The 19,783-nt window shown below is 41.4% G+C and overlaps 1 long non-coding RNA gene across 1 annotated transcript in view; it reads left to right on the forward strand.

The window, feature by feature from the left end:
* LOC149864135 (uncharacterized) overlaps positions 1-17,469 on the forward strand; it is a 30,607-nt gene extending 13,138 nt beyond the window's left edge. The window contains exons 3-4 of the long non-coding RNA XR_016442632.1: positions 2,525-2,712; positions 17,115-17,469. This is a non-coding gene — a long non-coding RNA (uncharacterized LOC149864135). The remainder of the gene's footprint in view (positions 1-2,524; positions 2,713-17,114) is intronic.
* The last annotated feature ends 2,314 nt before the right edge of the window (positions 17,470-19,783 follow it).

Here is a 19,783-nt window from a genome sequence, read left to right on the forward strand (position 1 = left end):
ATCACCCTTAGCCACGGTAAAATGCAAGTGATCATTAGCAGTTTTAATAGTCATAGCATCAACTAGGGATACAACCACAACCCATGAAGATGGGAAACAGACTGAAGTGTAGGCAGAGGCACATCAACTGCTCATCTGTGAATCAATTATTTTAATAGTAGCTGCCGAAAAGGGGGCTAGAACTCCAATATAGCTAGATTGTGTAACAAAAGCAAAGTGGAACCTATTCGCCATTCACAACACAGATTGATCATCTTACAAATCAAATGAGTCATAATACCAATCTTAGAACCCCTCTGATGCTGCTTCAACTCCAAGAAGTCAAAGTGGAATGATTTCACCAAACACCTTGACACCATTGCAGTACACATCAAACCAACATCAAAAAATTATGAGCAGTTTGTAAAACCATTATTCAGCAGCTCAAAAAGACACACCTCAGGAGGCTGTAAACCAAACTGAGTGCATCTACGCAGCCAGGACTTGTGGTGGCCCATTGTCCAGCACACCTGGGATGATGAACAGTAGCTGGATGCCTTCTGCATAACTCAGGCCACCTTCTGGGACCTCATGGAGTTCCAGCCCCACCTGAAGTGGAAGGACACTGGCATGTGGCTGCTCCTCCCTGCAGACACTTGGCTGACCCTCACCCTGCTCGTTGGCCACACCCACCAGGCTGCAGTACATCAGCCACCTGTTTGGCATGGGCAAGACCATTGTCAGGGAGGCCATCCTAGAGGTGTGCATGCATGACCCCCTGGTGGTGGTGGCAGGGTTCTGTGCCCTGGGATTCCCCCAGTGCACTGGGGCTCTGGATGGGACCCACATCCTTGTCACCTGCCTGCCCCACAGAGACCAGCCCTACTACAGTCAGAGGGGCTTTCATTCTGTGGTGCTCCAGTCCTTTGTGGACCATTGTGGGGCCTTTATACATGTAGGTACCCATGACACCCACATCTTCCAGAACTCCAGTAATGCCTGGTGGAGAGTGGCCACTTTGCACTGGGGGTGCCAGACCTGCTAGGCACTGTGGCTGTCTTGCCCCTGGTCATTGGGGATCCTGCCTATCTGCTCTTACCTTGGCTCATGCGGCCCTACATCAGCCACTTGAATCCCCACTAGGCCCACTTCAACTGCTGCCTGGATCACACCTGCCTCGGTGGAGTGGACCTGCTGTGTCCACAAGGCCTTCACCTTTATGCAGCACTGCTGTGCCAACTGGTTATGCCTGTATTCCTGCATCTGGCCTGACAGGTCCTCATAGATGTGGGCATTGAAGTGTCCACCCCCTGATGCTGCACCTCCATCTAGCCTCACAATGCCATGAGGTTGCCAGTCTCCTTGGACCAGCTGGGACCCCAGGTGGAGCAGTCGCACAGTAACGCAAAAAATCTTCTCTGCCTGCCCCTCACCTGCACAACTGTAACTTGTCATTAGAGGCTGTGTGAACAGGGGCAGGACTAGGAGCATCACGAAAGACAGTATTGCTGCTCCTGCCAGGTAGAGTGAATGCTGCACCCCCCATGCCTCCTGTCATCCCTCAGACTAGGTCTGCTCACAGCTTTAGCAAGCCAGTCCAAGGCAGCAGGGGGCAGGGGGGAGGTGTACTGTCTCCCCACCACTGCTCACACTGGCTTTTCTCTTGGCTCAGCTCCCAGGAGCTGAGCCAGCTAGTCTGAGTGATGGTGGAAGTGGGGGGGGGGCACACTGCCTCCTCACTGCCACCCACATTGGTTCTGTTTCTGGCTCTGCTCCTGCCCCTGCTTCTCTGATGTCACTCATACCAGCTCTGCTCCTGGCTGTGCTGCTGGGAGCCAACCTGGGAGCAGAGCCAATGGGAGCAGAGCCAATGTGAGCAGAGGCACGGAGGTGGTTCCCCCTTCTCTCCCCGCCCCCCAACTGTTAGCTTTGTGCCCAGCTTGGTGTGGGTTGGGGCAATGGGTACTGAAGGTAAAAGGATCAGAGCTTCCCAAGTTACTATCCGAAATAAACCAGGTGTCCCAGAGAGATTTCAAAAGACCCAGAGGAGGGTCCACTCTACTTCCCTGCCTTTTACCCCACCACAGATGTTCACAGCCTCCTGGTGGCAGCGAAATGCACAATTAGAAGTCTGGGCAATGTTTTTTGTTTTGCTGAGTGTTTGTTTGCTCACTTGCATCTGCTTTATCTGACCTCACTCATCCCACAATTTGTGCTCCTCTTGAGCTATCCCTTCTTCCATTATACTCTTCTTCTTCACAGCTCTTCTTCTGCCAGTCTCATCCACTTCCTTTTCTTTCCTCATTTCCATTTCTTTCCCTTCATTATTACCTTTCACCCTTTCTCCCCGATGTCATTGTGCTCCCCTTAACTTGCACCTCCTGCTTACTTTATCCCTGCCACCTAAATAGAATCCTCCCCCCAAATTAATAAAATAAATAAATAAATAGTGGAACTAATAAGATCATGACCCATCTTTTCTCTGACTACCTTGCTGGGAATATCCACCCTTCTCCACATCCTTGTCTGTGTTTTGTCTTTGCAGAGGATAAGCTGTTCAGAGGAGTGACTACAGTTTGCTCTTTACAGTGCAATGAAAACCTGTTCCTCGCCGAGACCTCTGGGCAGTATGACAACATAAATAATAATAATTAATGGAGCACATCACACACGGAAGAAGCAGGAGAACTGACGACATGGAGCTGACTTTTGGGAGCATATACAGCTATTAAGGTAAGGTGGTTACAGAGACGTCTACTGTAATTGCGGAAGGCATTAACTGCTTAAGACTGCCATTAAATTCCACAAGTTATCCATTAACATGCAAGAAATTATTGTAGCTGTTAAAAGGGAAGAATTCTACGCATAAGTTAGTTTAATAAATGATAGCCACAGATTGAAGTAAACAGCTAGGATCTGATGCTTATAGGGTGTGAGTTCATGTTGTGCCGATGAAGGACAGCAATGTTGATTTGCATGATGTTGATGTTCAAAATACAATACTGTATGTCCCATATATTCTTAGGTTAAAGTATCAAGCCTGGGAAATGTGTATTTTTGGGTTTCCTCCTGTGTACTGGCATGTCTAGTTGTCACTACTAAATGTGTCTTTGTCAATTTAAAGAACAGAGCAAGCTACAGAGGAGATAAATGATTAGTGAAAGCAAGGGCTGAAGCCTAGCAGTCATGTGTACTCTGCATAGCATCTGTTGGGGATCCCGGACATAACAGAGGGGGATGGGGAGATATTTGGGAGGCAGAACTATGAGAGTTTCTTTGGCATCCCTAAGAAGTGGAGTTTGGGCAGGGCAGCTAGAGAAGATGGGAGGACAGAGTGAGTAGATCTGGTATAAAATTGAATGTTGGTGTTCTACTTCTTGCTCTGACGAGATGCTCATTCAGAAACTGCACAGAGCTCAAGAACCTGATAGGCCTCTGCTGAGTTTTAAGAGATCAGCAGTTTTGTTCAGCTGAAGTGACTAGGACTCAAGTATGGAATAAGGCAAGGTCCACAGAGGGGAAGAAGGAGTGACTCCTAAAACAAGGTGGTCTGCCACCCAGATGGTCAAAGAGTTAATTTTTCAAAAGTGGGGCCCACTGATACCTGACATGGTGTTGTTCATAGGAGATCATGAGAAGATACAGGGTTGAGGAGAATGGTGAAATTCCCAGAGGAGGAGCTAATGGACTGTTCCTGTAAGGAGACCCTAAAAAGAGACACTTAGAGGAAAAAGCCTTGTCAGAGCCTCACAGATATTGTAAAACCCCAGTGAGTAGGAAAGGTCCCACTAGTCACCTCAGTTTCAGGGGGACTCAAATAGAGAAAAGGGGAGGAAAAGGTACCCACCAAGACAGTGGGTGAGCAGGAGCCAGCAGGGTTCAAAATACACTTTGACTCTGTGGGGGTGGGGGATCCACAAAAAATTGAACTAGTTCATTGATTAATAAGTCCAACTAAGTGAAGGAGAAATCCCATCAGAGACCTCCCCATGTTATGGTTTTCAAATCTTACAGGGGGGGCTCTCATTTCTTATGGGGGGCTCAGCTCCCCCTTAATTTGCAACCTGGGAGACATAGGTTGCAGTACCGGTGCCACTGGCAACAAGAAAGGAGGAGACAACTGAGCTGAAATTAACTGAAACTCATTGAAGTGTCACAATAATCTACAGTGAGAAATAGGGCTCTGTGAGCTATGTAAACATGAGAATCTAAACTTATTTTTTTTTTGCATCTACTCATGGCAACTAATACATTTCATTTTTCATATATTCATAATATATCTTATCCTGGCCAGCCTGGCAGCACTCTCACCCGTGCTTGTGGTGAGAATCATTTTATTTTCTGAATGTCCTTGGACAAACACAACAGTATGTTTGATTGCCCTTTTTCCTGGCACCCATTTCTTGTGGATTCACACTGATGTATAGTTTAAACCTTTCCCAGCTGTCCTGTCAATTAGTTATCAAGCCATTGACATTTGCTCTTTGAGCATGATGATCGAAGCAGTTAGTTCATTAGTTTAATCTAGACTGCATAAATGCTTATTCGTTATTTTCTGTTTCATAATATATGTTTCATAATATGAAGCCATTCCAGTAAATCATTGCCAGTGAAATAGCACAAAAATTCTATGACAAGTATTTGAAGTTATTCAAATATATCAAGAAGTAAGCTGCTATTTTTTGATTACTAAAAATATGGCTACACAGTGCTGTAGATGTTCTATAGCAATTTACACTACACAAAAAAGGCAGCAAAACTAAATTAATTATGCAAAAAGGAATTCTATCAGCCCACCACCTTCAAAAAGACCTTCTTTTCAAGCCCTTGATTGCTGTAGGAGGCATATCCTTAGTCTACCCCAAAATCCTCATGAAACAGTTGTATTTTGCAGTGTACTGAAGGAAGACTAACCAAGTTTGGCCTCTTTCACACCAAGGTGAGTACTAGGGAAGGGAGCAAGTCTCAGAACCCTCATAGACAAATACCTGCGCACCATATTCTCTGGGGCTTGGCACCCTCCACTCCTGCTCTCTACTGCTCAACAGCATCTCTGCCCAGGGCACTGAAATAGCTAGTGACGCCTCTGCTGTTTGGTGCTTAATGATGCCTGTTGATTTTTATGCTACTTAACTAATAAAATAATGAAATGGCTTTTCTTTCCACTTTGCTCCATTGCACATGCAGTGTGGAAGGCACTGAACAATATGTGCCCTTTGTTTCTAGGAAGGTACGTGAAACTTTGCAAAGTGTTTGCAGTTGAAGAATTTCAGTCTAAAAATTCATGGACTTAAAATGTGGTTATTGGGACACAGGAATTACTGATATTAAAATAAACATTTTCTGAACAAAGGCTCTTCCTGTTTTGATTACAGATGTATTTGCAGATGAAATTATGAGAAGTATTTGCAAGGAAATGTTGTCTGGCAATAGTTCTTAAGAGGAAATCATCTTCTTCACTAAAGAAGAGGAAGCTGGGTAGTTTTAAATATTTATTCATTGAGTCCTCTTGTAAGAACTTGAATGTCTCATAAGACAATCTTCTCCTCTGTAGATACAAAGTGAATGCTCATTTGCTGCCCTCGGAATAGGACCAGTGTTCCAGGATGGCCATGATGTCCTTTGGTGGCCTCTTGGCTCCTGACCTGCTCTAGTTGTAGGTACCCTCCCTTCACTCCCTCCTGCCTTACCTTAATGTTCTTAGAGAATTTTGAAAAGGAAGGCTGTCCCAGGGCCCTAGAGCAAGCTCTACATTGGCCTTCTGCCATTGCATTGCTCAAAGTCTGATGGACTCACTGAAGGCCTTACACTTAGTTGGCCCTCCAGGCCTGTACATGCACCCAGGGCACCTGTTTCCTTATGAGCTAATCATGGCCTCTCACCACCCCTTATAGCTATGCCCATGCCTCACAGGTACTAATGATTAATCGATTCAGTGGGCCCTTGGCCCCTACTCTCATTCCACATTTCCCCTGGCATCTATGCCCTTGTCAGTTACTGCCCCTCTGGGCTGCTGGGCCCCTGGCCCTAATTTCTTCCCCTCTTGGGCTGTGGGTCCCTGAACCTGGCTTTGCCTCTCTCAACATTGGACCTTTGGCCCTGTCTCTGCCCTTTCCAGGGCTCTGGATTCCTGACCCCTGCCTCCATGTCCTTTTCTTTCTGCATCTCCTACGCTAGGCCTCTGGCCTTTCTTTCTGCCCCTCTTGGGCTATATTGCAGCTTGCATCCTGCCTCCAGCAGGTTCAAGCCTCGCTGTCTCTGTGGCACTACTGGGACCTCCTGACCTCCCCTACCTCCCCAAACCGAGTCCACTAGTCTAAACCACAAAACAAAACAAAACATGAGCACTCTGGCTGTAACATCAAGTCCTCAGCTCACTGGCTGCATACCAAAATCACCTTCATCCTGAGTCCCTGCACCCTGCAAGGCCTCAGTTTCTTACTCTCCAGGTCCCATTTTTATCCAGATCTCAGTTATTATTGCAGCTATTGCCCACTCCTTGCAGAGCTCTTTTGTCTATGGCTTCCCAAGCCAGACTGACTGCCCTGGTTCAGGTCCTAGCTTATATATCACTCAAGCCCTGCCCACTTCTGGTCAGGTGGCTTGGTAGCCTTGGCATAGCTGCCCCCCTCTCCTAGATTCATAGAAGCTAGAGTCAGAAGGGACCTCAAGTCATTGAGTCCAACCCCCTGCCTAGGCAGGAAAGAGTGCTGGGGTCAGATGACCCCAGCCAGATGCCTATCCAGCCTGCTTTTAAAGACCCCCAAGGTAGGGGAAAGCACCACCTCCCTTGGAAGCCCATTCCAAATTTTGGCCACTCTTACCGTGAAGAAGTTTTTCCTGATATAATTCTCAGTCTCCTCTGCCTCGTTCTCCTAGGCACCTTGTTATTGCTACCCTGACTCCTACAGCAATGACTGTATTGCTTCTGTGGGCTCTGACCTATTATACTATTGCTGTGCAATTGGTACAGCAATAGGCACTCGTAGCTTCTGGTCTCTGGCTACCTATTCTTTTGCAGCTAACTTTTATTTGGCTGCCTGAACACTGTTTACTGCTATTTTTCCTTAAAGCAACAGGAACCGTAGGCTCCCTGTTACATCCCTAATTTTACATATTTTAATTAAAGTATTCTTATAATGACACCTGTTTTCTCAAAAGATCTAACTATAATTGCGCATACCATCAGGCTCAGTTATATCTGCCATATTTATTTACAATATAAGATTAGCATCATATTTTCAGAAGTGCTAAAGAGATGTAAGAATCAAGTCTTATTGATTTGTGCTGCCAAGCCATAGTCACTTCCAAAATATCAAATCTTCTTATCATATCTGCAGTTGGCTTTGCTGATATAGAAGAGAAAACTTCAACCTTCAGATCTACTTTCTGTTGTTATGAATTTTGCTCAAAACAAAGCCAAATCAGGTTTTAGAAGGTAGAAAGGATTCATGAGGAACAAGCCAAAATCCAAAAAGGTAGTCAGGTGGTGGCTTTAAGAAGTGGGATTTTTTTCCCCATTTAAATGACTCATCAGATGTGTATCCAGCCTATGCTCACACACTGAATTACTTTCAAAGTCAAGTTTCATCATTTACACTTTTTTTTAGCCAATAGAATCTGGTTGCATCATAAAAGGTAAAGTCAGTCACAAAGCATAGTTGTCTAGTCCATGAGCAATATAGGTGGAAATCTGCTGCTTATGCCTTTATCCTTGCATGTACAGTGAAAGGAATGGAATTGCTGAGGAGGGAGAGCATGGTTAATAAGTGGAGGAAAAATATGCACAAAATTCATTAACAGATTAATAATCAGGTTTCTTCTAGTCTTTTATGGTTTCATTAAAATGAATAAACCGAATATTTTATGGAATAGACCATTAAACTCAAGTGAACATAAAATATTTTACTAGAAAATAGCTATCATTATGTGATTTTTTTTTTTTTGGTGTTCATTTGGTAACTGTTCCTATCAGGGAAAAATAAACCTCACTACCATAACTTATACTTCTTTGGCAATTTTGGACAGATTCTCAGGTCTCAAAAATGAAGTTTAAAACATGTTCTAACTTCTCACCCATACTGCTAACATGATGTGAACCCATCTGTATAGGAAGAACATAGATAAATGTATCTTAATATACCTTCACGTTCTGAGGAAACTGTTGATTATAGGAAGTATGGTTATTATTGCTGTATTTTGGCAAAGTAGTTGATAATTCGTTTGTCCAAAAGCATTAAAAATATCTAGTATAATTAACTACGTTTTTTTGTTTTGTTTTGTTTTGCTTTCAGGATAGCATCTTCCTATGTTTGAGAGGTTAGGGTTCCTGCTGACAGTATGTCCCCAGGAAGCCTAGGAAATAAAAATATCTCCTTCCTCTTCAACCCTTCTCAAATGCCGCGCCCCCTCCCCCCCCCCACCAAATAAATTCCCTTCAGGCTGTGTGAGTATTAGCCAGTTTTACAGCAGTAATGAGTAAGTACAAGGACGGAATTCCAAGCCCTGCCCTTGTAAAGACTGTTAATAGATTTGAAAGGTAGGGCACTGAAGCTTCATGCCTCCAGGAGGGGAATACTGGAGTGAAATGGTAGGTTTGAAGGACACTTTAATGTGCTGTAGGATAGCCATGTTTAAAGAATTGTGCCAAGAATCCCAGCCCTGCATGCTACAACCGGCTGTATTTTGGAAACACATTTATGTTCAATTAGCTACCAAGATACAAGCAACAAGTATATTGAGTGTATTCCCCTTTCAGGGGACACTCAGGAAAGGAGTGATGGGGTATGGAGTCTATAAGTTTATTGCTAGGAAATAATTTAGAAAATAAACAAAACAGTTCCTTTCCTCAAAGTATTCAGTTGCTTTGAGTAATCAGCTGAAAACTGGCTTTGAGAGTATAACTTTGAGCATTAACAAATATCTGTTTGCATTTCTAAGAATGTACATAAGAACTGGCATTTACTGGATCAAACCATAGATCCATTATAGCCATTATCCTGTATCACACAGTGGCAGAGAGTGGATGCTGAACAGGAGAGTGAACAGGGTGATTTGGGTTTTTCCCTTGTTTCTCTCCCATTTGCAGCCTCCAGCATTAATGTCCAAGAGGTTTTGATTCAGAGGCGATGCTCCTAACACCTGTGTTCAATAGCTACTGATGCACCTTTCCTCCAAGGATTTATCCAATCCCTGTTTAAAGATGGTTAAACTGGCATCTTCCACAATATCCTATGTCAATGAGTAATTACACACTGTGTGAAAAATAACTTTCTTTTGGTAGTTTTAAACTTACTACTGTATTTCACGGTGTATAGGTTGACATAGTATATAGACTGACCCCAGTTTTTCAATGCAAAATATCAGGATTTAGAGAGGCCCAGTGTATAAGTTGGCCTGCATTTTATTCAGAATCAATAACAAAGAGTAATTGGCATGATTGGCACAATCAGAACTGGTTGCCATGGGTCATGTGCAATTATCAGTCAGCGCAGAGTGGGAGCAATGAAACAAACAATTTTCACCATGAATAACACCATCAGTGGCAATTAGCATTAGCAATTGCACACCAAAATGACAGACTGCAGAACTGTTGTTAGTACCAAGAGCAAAGTTATCACTCTGGTCGTGAATTTGGCATTGTATTTCATTTGTTTCGGCAGCATCTTGAGTACTGGTAAGTACCCTAAGTTTGGTCTTCACTAAAATAGTGCTGGTAATTAGTGTGACTGTCCCTCCTGTAATTAATGGTGTTGCTCTTCCTTCAATTAGTGCAGTTAAGACAACCATGTCTCATGCGTTCGCTAAGGTAATGGTCTGTCAGCAGCAATTTTTTTGAAGTGGCATGATATATAAGTCAAGTTTGTTTTTTAAGACACCAAAATTGGGCTTCAAAACCTGACTTACACACCCTAAAATATGGTACCTATTACTTTAATTTTATCACCTCTACTTCTGATATTGTGAGAGATACTAAATAATAAACCCCTATTTACTTTTTCTTCACAACTTAAAATTTAGTTGACCCTTATCATATGCCTGCTCCCCTCCTCCTCCCCTCACCCTGTCACAGTGTCTCATTTCTAAACTGAACAGGCCTAGCCTCTTTAGTCTTTCCTCATATGGAAGCACCTCCATGCTACTAATTAACTTTGGTTCCCTTTTCTGTACCTTCTTTAGTTCTTCCATATCTTTCTTGAGTTATGGTGACCAAAACTGTGGGATGGTGTTCAAAATGTGGATGAACCATGGATTTATAAAGGATCATAATGATATTTTCTGTTTTATTTATAATTCCCTTTTTAATATTTCATAACACATCCTTTGCCTTTTTGATGGCTGCTGAGCACTGAGCTGATGTTTTTGGCAAACTGTCTACATTAACTCCCAATTTTGTCTCCTATGTGGTAATGGAGAGCTAATGTAGAGCCCATTATAGTGTAGCTATAGTTTGAGATATTATTGGCCATGTGCAACATTTTACACTTATTTACATTGAATTGTATCTGCTGTTTAGTTGCCCATTTACTCGATGCAGCAAGATCCTTATGTAGTGCCTCACAGATCATTCTGTAGTGCGCCTTGGTTTTTACCACTTTGAATTATTTGTGTAATCCACAAATTTGGCACTTCTCTATTCACCCCCTTTTCTACATCATTTATGAGTATATTAAAAAGAATGAACACAGATCCCTGGGGGATCCCACTGTTTTTTTTTCATCCTGAAAACTGATGATTTATATTCACTCTTTTTGTTTTCTATCCTTAAACCAATTTCTAATCCATGAGTGGATTTTTCCTCTAATCCTGTGAGTACCTAACTTCATTAATAATTTTTGATGGGGGGCCCTGTGGAAGTACAGATATACTGTGTCAATTGGATCACCCTGAGCCACCTGCTTATTGACACCCTCAAAGAATCCTAAAAGGTTGGTGAGGTTTGACAAAATCATGCTGATTCCTCCCCAGCAAATCATGTCCATCCATGTGCTGATTTATTATTATTATTTTTTTTTCTACCAGTTTTCCAGGAACAGAGTTAAACACACTGGCCTATAGTTCCCTGGGTCCCCTCTGGAGCCTTTTTTAAACATTGGAGCCACATTGGCAACCCTCCAGTCCTCTGCTACTGAAGCCATTCTTAGTGCTGGTTGACATACTACAGTTGGGAGCTCAGCAATTTCTTATCTGAACTTCTTCAGGACCCGAGGGTGAATGCTGTCAGGCCTTGGTGATTTCTTACTGTTTAGTTTATCAATTTCCTTTATGACCTCATTCGCTGAAACCTTAATTTGGGTCAGTTCCACAGACTTGTCCCTGCTGAGAGAATCTACCTAACATCTTCTACAGTGAAGAAAGATGCAAAGAATGCATTTAATTTTTCAGTAATAGCTCTGTCCTCTTTTAACACTCCTTTAACACCTTGATCATCCAAAGGTGAATCTGACTCTCTAGCAGGTCTTTGGCTTCTAATATACTTAAAGAAATTAGATTTATGAAGAGCTAAATAGGCATAGCTTGATAATAACATCAGCACACAAATTTTAGAAAGGTGCAAATACTAAGCAGGGCAAGAAGTATATAGAGTTTGCACGAAGGTGTATAATTAAGAAGCAATGATAAGAGGTGAGGAAACGAAAAAATAGTTTGAAAAGCAATAAAAGGCTTAATAATGAAATCTCTCAGACAATGGAATGGTATCCCAACAGAAATAGTGGTAATCTCATAATTTTATCTATTTGAATTCTAAGCACTAAAAATACAAATAATGACCTATATGACATAACTTGTTTCTCTGCTTTATTTTACATTTTCTAAGTGGTTCTACAATAAGGAAGGAAAGAAAAATGAATTATGTTGGGTATACATATGGAAAAGGATGCACAACACATAACAATTAGCTTTGGTCCCTGATTTGATTTGGCAGAGATTCAGTCTGATTTGGTGACCGAATCTTCAAATCCAAATTGAATCAAAGGACCCTTTAATCTCTCTGAATTGAATTGGAATCCTCCAAATCGATTCAGAGAGATTTGGAAAGATTTGAAGATTTGGACATAGAGACAGCATTAAATGTTTTTTCTACATACCTCTAGGTAGCAGGGGCTCATGAATGCTGTGATGCTGGGGCACATGGAGTGTCCCACAGAAGTATGGGGGGCTCCCCAGCGTGCTCAGCAGCAGACCTGGAAGTATACCAGAAGCACTTCCAGAGAGCCCAGTGCCAGGGTGTGAGCTGCAAGGGCCAGAGGCCCAGTAATAAGAGGAGTTTGTGGGCTAGTGCCTCGAAGCTGTGCCCAACATAGTGGGTTCAGGCTAGAAGGCCTAGGTATATCAAAGAGGCGGAGTCCGAGTAGGCCAAGGCCCCAGTAGAGCATAACAACAATGTAACACCCGTGAGGCATGGGGGATGGTTGGAGCCATGCAATTGGCTGATAAGGCCTGAGATATCTCATGCAGTGCTGTGCTGAACAGAGGCTTGGCAAAGGGCATACAGATCAGAGAGTTTGAATGAGGCTCAGAGAACCAAGACTAAGCGAAGCCTCCTGAGTTATTTTTCCATCAAAGACATGGCACAAAAGATAAGAAGATGCCCTCAGGGCAGAGCTTGCACAGTCACAGAGCTTTCAGGAGCATCACAGCCACCCCTGGGGATCCTGCTCTGTGACACTCTGCACTACCACATGTATAAATGCTGACTTTGCTGGCTGGAGCACCCTCATGCCCCAGCCAGCCCTTCTGCAGCATATTAAGCTGGTTGGAGCAGCCCTGGGCTGGCAGGCCAGCCCTTGGGCCCCTGTCAGCCAGGGTTGCTCCAACACAGATCAACATGCTGCAGTCCCAGGCACACATTCAAACAGTGTGCCCAGGAGTAAAAAACACCAGTGTAATAAGTGCCAGAGTTTATTTCTTCATCTTAGTGGCACATATTATTAGCATGCTCATTAAAATCATATATAGACACACCCACTGTGTGGGAGCATCTACATGTGGGTTTTACTGAGAAGTAGATTAATTTGCTGCACAGTGAAAGCATCACCATCTGCATATGCAGCAGTATTAGGTCACAGTAAACTAATTAACTCTGCCATAAGATTGTAATGTTGGAGACTGTCTCTGATAGTACAATCTTAGAGTGAAATAAATAACTTCAAGTAAATGCACCTTTGGATGTTGATCACACAATTTATTCCTGGCCAACCCAGACAGCAGGTAGCCAGACTTCTGCCTGATGCCTATGTACATGACTCTGTATTTGTGGCACCCTCATGCCCCAGCCAGGCACTCCACCACCCAACACCACCACCTGGAGCCTGAGGCTGATCCCCCATGTGTCCTGCCAGCCTGGGCCTGTTCTACCCTGGCTTATATTGCTGCTGTCCTGGGTGCATGTGTAGATGCTAGGCCCAGGAGCAGTAAACTGCTCCAGAGTTTATTGCTTCACATTAATTGCACATGTTAATGCACTCACTAGCACATGGAAGAACTAGCATTTCACAGCTGAATAAACTAAATATAATTTAGTCTTCATTATTAACTTTGATAGGCACGTAGCAACTCCCATTTTGTTTGTTAAGCAGAATCAATGAATTGTCTAGGTAACTGAAATACACTTTTGGAAGCTTATCAAGTCGTGTAAATTTTCATTACATGGTTCTTACAGACTCAGTATGCAAATTGGTACTAATGCTGTCACGTTTTACTTTGTCTTGAGAGCATTACTATTCTCTAGCCCTGAGGTAAAATAGAACATTTGACATATTAGCAATCTTTAATAGTTTGTTTTTACCTCAAAGCTTCATTCTATCTCAGAACATCAGTCACCCACTATCTGAAGTCAGGGGATCCCAGCAGCAGATTTTCAGATGCATTATTAGCAATAAGGCATCACAATTCTATCCTAAAGCCAATAGGAAAGACTTTTATATTAGCTTGTAAAGGAATGCTTATAGAAATAAGATGGCACATGTTGCTGTATAATATTAATTAGTTTCCTGGTGTTCCTTGTAGTGTAACGTGGACTTCCTGCCCCACCCTTCTCCCATTTTGTCCTAGGTAGTTGCTATGAAAGTATATTCCCCAAAGGTAGAGAGAAAGGGTGTAGCATCTTTAATTCTCATCCATAGGAAAGTTTATCACAAATACAGTAAAATGCAGAAAATGAATAGGCGTTAAAAGTTACCTGTCAGCAGGGCAGGTCTGAACAGGGATGTGCACACACCTATATCACTACTTTATAAGCCTAAAATGATGAAATGTGCCTGGTTACCAATGAAGAAAATAAACAATTGAACAAGAAAAAGAATTAAGTGGCCTATGTCCTAACAAGATATATTATATTTTTTTCTTTAAATTCTCTTTATTTTTCAGATTACATACTGGTCCTCTGTTTTTATGACTAACGATCTCTATGTTTTTACTCTATGCAAGTATGCAAAATAATAAATATATATATATATCTATTTTACAAAAAGATCATCTTTTTAAACTGGCTCTAACCCTACTGATATATATCTATCCTTAGGCTCTTTCTATATATCTATATCTATTCTAAAATTATAAAACCTAAGTCTGTCTGTCTGTAACACCTTATTTGTGCTCTGATTGGCTGATGGAAACAGCCAATCATAGTACTCCAAGCATGGGGGAGTGCCACTATGATTCCAAAGCCATGCCAAGAACTGGAAAGAGGGTGAAGGAGTCGAGGCCAGCAGCGCTGGCTTCATCTCCCCAACCCCACTCCCTGCAAGTGCTCCATCCCAGCCCCCCCACCCTCCATGTCATTCTTGATAGGCAATTGGCTTGTCCATCTGTCTATCTAGCTATCTATTGTTTATATCCCATATATTTCTCTATATATTACAAATATAATCCGTATCTCTATATATAATTAACATTTTCAGTGGAACATTTTGATTTGCTAAATAAATAATTTATATACAACAACTATATATGTATAGACATAGATCTAATTATATATATAGGCCAAAAGCCAAACTATTTTTTTCAGTTTTAAATTCTTTTCATAAAAAATGAATTTTTTTCAAGGAAAGCAGGCATTTTCAGTTATATTTTGTATCTGGTCATCATCCTAATTTTCTGTTCCTCCTCGCCCTCCAAAAGAAAAGGGTGTGACAGGAAAATTTTGATTGTCCTTAATTTTAATATAAATTTGAAAACTCTGCTGATACCCTAGCACAATTCAAATGATGTCAGTAGAGTTGCACTTTTGCATTAGGAAAGGGAATTGGTTTTGCATACTTTAAGGGTGGTGTTGCACATTCAACTTATTGCTTACTAAGTGCAATTAAACAGCAAGCAGATACATGTTCAAGCTGTTTAGCATGTGTTGAGTGTCATTTCAAAGTTGTTCCTTTTCAGATGTGGGTCATTTTCTAACGTGTACTAACTTTAATATGTCACTACATTCCAACATTCCAATGCTTTGCAATTGTTGCGAGTGACTGTGTGATGCCACCATAACATGTATTAACTTAAACTTTAATACATCACAACATTCCAATGATTGGCATCTCTTGCAAGTGTATGTGTAACAAGGCTCTAACAGTCATAAAGACTGGTGGTTTCTCTAGAGGAGAATTGGTGCTTACTAGAGGAGATTGCTTACTAGAGGAGAGGCTGGTGCTTACTAGAGGAGAGCAGGGATGGGTTGTGAGTTTACCTGTAAATTCACTGAAAGTTAACAGTCAGATAAAATAAATAAAACAAGTTTCATTTCTTTAGTGTTGTCTATACTATGGTCAGATCTTCAGCTGCTGTAGACACTGGTAGCTTAAAAGCAGTAACTTTCAAAGTCATTTGTCTTCCCAATGGACTCCCAACCATCTTCTCCTAGTTCTTGGCTTCCGAAGTTGTCTTCTGTCTAGTCAACCATTTTTGCATGCTACACCAAAATGATTTATGTAAACAAGTTATTGCCATAGTTTAGCCCTGTTTTTTTTTATTTTGCTTGGCTGCTTTTTACCTTCCTCTCTTCCTCAATAAGACTTTATGAGTTTTAGCATTGTCAGTGGATGGTAGCTGTCAGGTATTTTCCCCGCCATGCTACCTTATGAACCGATATCTTTTATGACTCCATTCTATTCAGATAGCATGTGTTGGCTGCCCCACAATGTTGTCCAATTGTATAAACATAGTGTGAGAGAGTGCTTATGCTAAGCAAGGCCTAGCAGCAAGGACAATGCCCTGAAACTCCCAGAATGCTTCAAGGAGGTTGAGAAGTCAGCGATTGACATTCTGGTAATCACCTTCTGACCCTTAGATGAAAATGCTGACAATGATAAAAATTGCAAGCAAGCAGCTTATATTGTTAAAACAGGAAGCCACATGGCTAAACCGCAGAGTCTAGAAAATGATATATTTAAGGTCAAGCAGAGTCTGGAAAATGTTATATTTAAGGTCATTAAGAATTAGCATAAGAAGCATAAAAATTATAATACAGAGCGTATCACCTGATATTATAATATAGATGAGTTAACTAAGTAACCAATAGAAGTAAAATTAGAAATACATATGTATATGTATTATCATATATAAGTAATAGTAAAGTTATGTTAGATGCCTCACTGTCAGAGTGGGGACAGTTTTGTATCTTTTGTCTAAAAAAAGATAAGGGACTCCTTTTAAATGAGCTGTTGACCAGTTCTGAGACTACTGAATCAGGCAGCCGCACCTAGCCTTCGGGTTAGAAAGCAAGGGCCTGATTTGGGAACCTTGTGAACCAACAGACGTCCTTAGTTTATGACTTTGTGAAACAATGAAAGTTTTAAATTGAACATCCAGGTCTGAGCCTGTGCTTAATTCAGTCCTTACATAATTCGGCACGAACTCACACACATAGCCATAAACATTTGATATTTTCAAATCAGTTTCAGGAACTTAGACATATTTTCTAATCTGTATTTAAATTCCTGAGACCATTGAACATCTTGATGAGAAGGTACTATCACTTTCTTGCAATACTTTTTCCTTCTTTCATTCTCAAGATCTACTTCCTTGTTTCCCTTACTTTTGAACTGCATATTAGGAAACTAAGAGTGCATTTTTGGTTGTGGCAAATCTTTTCCTGTTTATATAAATTCAGTTATCCAGTTTTGTCCACTCTGTCTTTCTAGGCAGAGTAAGTAACTGGTACCCAGCACCCTAGGGTATTGAAGGAACTGGAAGAGGAGATGTTGGAGTCCTTGACAATGATCTTCATGAAGTCATGGGAGACATGGAAGTCAAGGTGCCCAATGAATTTTGTTTTAAAATTCAACATCCTGCCGGAACCTTGAGGTAAATAGTTTGTTCCACCCTTTGTTTGAGCTTAATGTCCATACTCAAAGAGCAGCTTTTTTACAAATGAACTTTCCCATGCAAGAGAACCATACCATCTTTCAGTTCTCTTATGCAATATAAAGTTTTGTTTCTACCCAGGATAAATTGTACAATGTTTGAATTTGCCTTCGCCTGAAGAAGGGTGTTTGGGCCGCAAAGCTTGCAAATAATATTTTTGCAACTATCTCGTTGGTCTAATAAAAGATATCACCTCTACCCCAAGAGTTTTGTCTGTCTATGGGTGTTTTTAAACCTTGCTCAGAAATGTTGCGTGTTGGCTACAGCCAGAGCTGGGGACTTTGATGGAAGTGTGTTAGTTCTGCTGGGACTGAAGCCAGAGGTTACTGGGTAGAGGGTCTTGTCCTTCCACTCGGTCAGACTGATCATCATATTTGGGGTCAAGAAGGAATTTTATTCCATGGTCAGATTGTTTTGGACTATGAATGTTTTTGCTTTTTTCTGTGGTGTGGGGCATGGCCTTCTTCCTGGGATCTCTTGACTGTATATTGACAATTTTTACAGCAGCAGGATGTTGGCAGCCGTGGCCCACCTGCTTTACCTATGGCAGATTTGGGTGTCTATATCTTGTGTCAGGGTTGACTGTGTAGTTTTGCTACAAGTTTAGACAAAGGATTTGTATAGATTATTAAGAATACTGTGCCTAATGGAGTTCAAACTATTATTTTACACAACTTAACAATGTTTTCTGGTAGATGGTCCTAAATTTAGAACAGATAACTATCTGACTACTTATGACTACTGCTTGTTGGTCTCTCTTCCTATCTGATAAAGGTTCTTAGCTCTTTTTTTTTCTTTGTCTTTGAGAAAATGACACATGCTCAAAGTAAATCTTTCCAAGAATCTGCACCTATTAAACTAGCTGCACAGACAGAAATTTGATTTTCTCTTTATTAATCCATGCTTGAAATAATGGAATAAATCCATTCCATTATGAATATCCTGCTATTTCTATTATAGTATATTCAGCCATGCTCCATTCATTCTTTTTTCAGGATTGTGTTAGGAAGCAGGTCACATTAATAAATTCTACACTACACACTTGGATCATTGTAACTTCATCATACTACCTTTTATTGGAATTGGTACATTTGGTCTAATTTGTTAGACTGTAATGTGGCCACTATGAGTAAATATATGTATGTATGTATTTCTACCTTAAAGGCTTGTCTAGCAATACAGGACATATCAGAAATATCCTTGTGCTTATTTCCTATTCAGTTTCAGAGATTAATCATTATAACAGCCATTAGAAAGACGCATTGACCGGCCAGTTCAAAATGGTTATTTTCAGCATTCTGTTTTGCTACAATTTTAACAAAATGGAATACTGACAAAATGGAATACTGACAATAATCATTTTAAATTTTATTCGTTATGGCCTACTCTCAAATTTTTATTTTCTGGCGATTCCATGAAACCCCTTGCTCATTGATGAATTATGCTTCAGCGCAAAGTCAGTGCTGACCTCTCATTCCATACTGCCTTAGGTGAAGCAATTACCTAGTTCAGACTTATTGCAAATATTTCATAGGTTACAAAGGCAAGCATTCTTGCCCTTTGTATCATCCCAGTCTTGCCTATGCTTAGAGGAAAGGAGGATCCCTATCACTATTGAATATCTTATGCAACATTAGGAGAATCCTTCCTGGCTGGCCCTGCCCTAATTAAAACAGTAAGATAAAACTATGGGCAGCAACATAACACCTCCCTTCACTTGACTATAATATTATGTCTAGATCATGACTATAATGTTGCTTATATCATGACTATAATATTTTCATCTCTCCTGCATCCATGATAATTCATGTGGGGCATGTTTACACATGCCCATACAGCAACAGTGCTACTGCACCATGCTTTAGTACTTTCTTCCAAATATAGTGCCCACCTTTAAGAAAGGGTAGAAAGAGGATCCAGGGAACTGCAGACCAGTCAGCCTCACCTCAGTTCCTGGAAAAAAACATGGATCAGGTCTTGAAAGAATCAATTTCTAAGCATTTGGAGGAGAAGAAAATGATCAGGAACAGTCAGTATGGATTCACCAAAGAATCAGTGGACATGATAATCCTTGACTTTAGCAAGGCTTTTGATACTGTCTCCTACAGCATTCTTGCAAGAAAACTGAGGCAATTTGGATTGGATGAATGGACTGTAAGGTGAATAGAAAGCTGGCTGGATTGTCAGGATTAATGAGTAGTAGTCAATGGCTTGATGTCTAGTTGGCAGCCGGTGTCAAGTGGAGTGCCCCAGAGGTTGGGGCTGGTTTTGTTCAATATCTTCATTAATGACCTGGAGGATGGGATGGATTGCACATGCAGCAAGTTAGCGGATGGCACCAAGCTGGGGGGTGTAGCAGATATGCTGGAGGGTAGGGGTAGGATTCAGACTGACCTAAATAACTGAAGGATTTGGCCAAAAGAAATCTCATGGGGCGTGTCCACGC

This window comes from Crocodylus siamensis, chromosome 5, assembly GCF_052110815.1.
Source record: "Crocodylus siamensis isolate JL-2025a chromosome 5, ASM5211081v1, whole genome shotgun sequence".
Taxonomy (NCBI): Eukaryota; Metazoa; Chordata; order Crocodylia; family Crocodylidae; genus Crocodylus; species Crocodylus siamensis.